The sequence below is a fragment of the Narcine bancroftii genome, chromosome 3, assembly GCF_036971445.1.
Source record: "Narcine bancroftii isolate sNarBan1 chromosome 3, sNarBan1.hap1, whole genome shotgun sequence".
Taxonomy (NCBI): Eukaryota; Metazoa; Chordata; class Chondrichthyes; order Torpediniformes; family Narcinidae; genus Narcine; species Narcine bancroftii.
The window spans coordinates 112,508,864-112,513,113 of record NC_091471.1 but is presented as its reverse complement, the minus strand read 5'-3'; positions in this window follow the sequence as shown (position 1 = coordinate 112,513,113).

The window sequence follows — 4,250 nt, the reverse complement described above, 5'->3', positions numbered from 1 at the left end:
CTCTGCATTGGTGTCTGCATCTGCTGATATTCCTCAGGCCATTCCTCAGAAATACCCTCTCATACTCAGACTGTCTCTGCCTACCAAGTATCTAAGTAACTTATTGCAAACCCAGAAACTAATTAGGAACCTGCTCCAATAGAAAAGTATTCAGAAGGGAAAAAATGGCCTGTTTCCATGCTGTAATTGTTATAGAAAAATACAAAGAGATAGGCTTTTGCATTCTCAGCTCACAATCAAAATTTTGATTATCTATATTTCACACTATCGTTTCAGAGATGTTTACAAATTCTTATTCTGAAAACCTGATATATTTACTGATTTGCCCTTAAGATCTTTTATTTTGGTTTCTTTTTCAAAATAGTTTATGATCTCTGCACTCCAGAGAGTAGTTCAGAAACAGCCCTCCTATTCCTATCCAAAGAGAAAAGGTCATTGAGGAGCCAATGACAGTAGAATTTTAGTGCTTGTAGAGTAGTTATTGATTGCTGCTCAGTACAAAGTGCAGATTATCTTACCATACAGGGTAAGTGTCCTTGCTTGTTTTGTAAGTCTTGCATTTGTTATCTTGTTTTTAAATATGTAGGAGAAAACCATTCTCGGAGATGTTGGAAATATTGTTTGAAATGTTCCACAAGTTCCCTCATTGCAAAATACACCTATTTAATTTTGACAGAGGACTAAAATAATTTCATTGCATCAAACTCTCCAATCTTGTTAGCAGACTTTAATTTTAATTTGAAATACAAAATTGTTCCAATTACATGTAACTATGAATTTTAAATTTAAATTTTTAAATTTAAATTTAGATATTCAGCGCGATAACAGGCCATTTTGGCCCACGAATCCGTGCTCTCCAATTTACACCCAATTAACCTACATCCCCAGTACATTTTGAATGGTGGGAGAAACCGGTGTCCCCAGGGAAAACCCACACAGACATGAGGAGAACATACAAACTCCTTACAGCGTGGTATTCGAACCCCAATCCCGATCCCTTGCACTGCAAAGGCATTGCGCTAACTGTTACACCAACTGTGTCACCCCTTTATATTATATCAAATCATTTATTTCTGTTCCTTTTAATTTTTTTGCTCTTGACAGGATTATTGTGGGTTGCCATGATACTGAGCCCAAGTAACAGTTCTTGGCAGAAAGTTTCAATGGGCCTGTCTATCATTCTGGGCTTGATTTTGATTTTTCCAGTCACCTCAGCAGACATCCCTGAAGGAATCATGGAGAATTATTTCATATCTATGCTTCAACCTTCCAGTTTTGCCTTGATGGGTCTGATTGAGTACAGTGGCCATGGGAGATTGAGTCGTAGATTGAAATCCCACTGTATGCATGTAAAATAAAATTCCTGTTTAAAGTCAGCTCTCCCTCTGGTTTCACTCAAAAGTAACAGACCACTTAAGGAAGGGCAAGAGCCACTGAAGCAATAACAAGAGCTGTAGTTTCCCCCAGGTGTTCTTACATGAGACAGAGGTGCAATTTAGATACACCGACCTCAGATTCACTGCTGAATAACAGGCCCTGTGGCTGTAAGGGTTAGGGGATGCTGGAGGTGGCAGCATCAGAGATGGTAGCTAGATCAAAAGCCACTCAACATTTCTGAAAACTCTTTTGGTTCTTTTTCTTGCCTTAATAATGGTGCAGGATCAGTTGGCAGTTCTTTGTTTCTTTGTTTGCATCTCTAGGGTAAACAAAGGAAATATTTTATATGTATTTTGTGTACATGGCAATGGGTAAAGAAAGGAAATATTTTATATGTATTTTGAGTACATGGCAATAAATTGAATCTTGGCTTCCAAGAGAGGGACAACGAGCATGTGAGCTCTTGGAAATCAAAAGTTCTTCACAACTTTTAAGAGCATTAGATTGTCTATAGCAGTGATTCTCAACCTTTTTCTTTCCACTCAAATGCCACTTTAAGTAATCCCTATGCCATCTGTGCTCTGTGATTGGTAAATGATTGATTAAGGTGGTATGTGAGTGGGAAGGGAAGGTTCAGAATCACTGCTCTAGACCCAATTGTTACTGAAATATTTTGCTTGAGAAAAATTATAATTGGCCCATTTCCTTTGGAGTTATGAAACCATGCAGAAAACGAGTCAATTAGGTATGATTAAAACAGTGGTTTTCATTTTTTTTCTTTCCACCCACATACCACCTTAAGCAATCCCTTACTAATCACAGAGCACCTATTGCATAGGGAATACTTAAAATGGTATGTGAGTGGAAAGAAAAAGGTTGAGAATCACTGGTCTATAGTTTCTGTACTAGCTATACATGGATGGAGCATGGTTGCAATTTTCAAGTGGTGGCATGGTTACAGCACCAGCTACCTGAGTTGAGCCCAGTGTTTTGTTCTCCCCGTGTCTACATGGGTTTCCTCCAGGTGCTCCGGTTTCTTCCCACCGTTCAAAACATACATAGGTGTAGGTCAATTGGGTATGGGCTCATGGGCTCATGGGCCAGAAGGGCCTGTTTCTGTGATGTATGTCTGTAGTTTATATCATCTGACCAGTTCCACCTGCTGACATTTGAGTCCAATGCATCTTGGCTGTTCCATCTTCCATAAAGGACAAGACAATCCATAATTGCTGGGTTGCCAATGAATCAAACAGGTCTGTGTGGCTGCGTGAGCAGTGAAGGCTAATCCACAGACACTCAGTGACTCTTTTGCTTCTCTTTCTCTCTTACTGTAAGGGGCATCACATGACTCTAATGGCAACTCTTTGTCTGCCTTACAGCAGACAGAAGCCAAATCCATGTAATATTACATGTTCTGTACTATTCCATGAAAATAAAGGAATCATGAATCTTGAATTTTGAATTTTGATATATGAAGAAGTTTGACCACAGCTGGTTGGCCTGTCAAATCTTTCATGCCTCCTAGCAGAAAGTAGCACGTGAAGACAGAAGTAGAGGTGATTGAAAGACAGTAGTCAGTAAGTTGGTATCAAGCTCTTATCTTTCATTGCACTATATTGGATCCCATAATTACATGGCAGCAAACTAGAACTCAAAGCCTTTTGCATCCTTCCACTGAAATCAACATTTGAACCCTCCTCCCCAATTCTGTCCCTTCCATCTTTAACAAGAGATAAACTGGAAGTAGACCATCATCTTATGTCAAACCTGGGAATTGCTCAACTGTTTTTAAATATATTTCATGTTCAGAAATGTTTTTCAAAAACATTAAAGTTTCTCCTCCTAAGCTCAGGTTGAGGATTCCCATTCAAACGATAAGAGTTTTACTCCAACATCAGATCTGACTGATCTTGAAAGGACCGCAGCTTCAGATCTGAGTGACAGATGTGCTACAAGTGTGGCTCGATGTGCTGACCTGTGAGCAGAAAGTGTCAACCCCTGATGTTACCTACCTTCCTGTTATCCACCTCTTAGAAGAATTCTCAAATCAGGCACCATCCTCAGAGTAAGAAGCAATGTTAATGCTTCAGGCTGATGGTCTTTATTAGAAGTTGCCCTGTCTCACTTCCTGCAGCTCCAGGCCTTTCCAGGTGCATGCAGCAGACAAGTGGCTGAAAGTGCCTCAATGGCTTGGAATCCAACCCACTTTCACACAAAAAAGATAACCTTCCCCCCTCCGAACTTGATAAGTCATTGTGCGGGGATAATAGCGGTCTAACTTCATACTTGGAGTCTGAAGAAACTAGTGAATTGAATTATTTATTGTACTAAGTAAATTAGACAGAGCAAGGATAAAAGCCGAACAAAAGTGCATGGGATAGTGTCACAAAAAAACAAAAAGTGCTGCATGTAGTGTTAAAGTGAAAAGTGCAGTTTAATGGTGCATGGCATCACCTTTTAGTAATGAAAGGTCTGTTCAAGAAACTGATAACAGCAGAATCTGGAGATGCCTCTTTTCAAACTCGTGAATTCCGTCCGATGAGAGGGAAGAAGAGGATCTGATCAGGGTAGGATGGGGGAAGAGAAAGGGAAAATCCGAAAGTGCACAAAAAGAGAACGAGCGAGAGAGAGAGAGAGAGAGAGAGCAAGCGACGATGATTCTGTTTGTTTAAAATTATTGAGTGTGTCGAGCGACACTTTATAATGTACAATGTTTTACATGGTACAACACCTGTCCTTCAAGGACAGATAGACTGCAAATAGAAATATATATAGAAAATAATGTATAGTTAGTGACTCAATAATATTGCCCACGTCGCAAATGATACGGACCTATCCGGTGTGCTGTCCGAGCAACAATGATTAAACAGCCC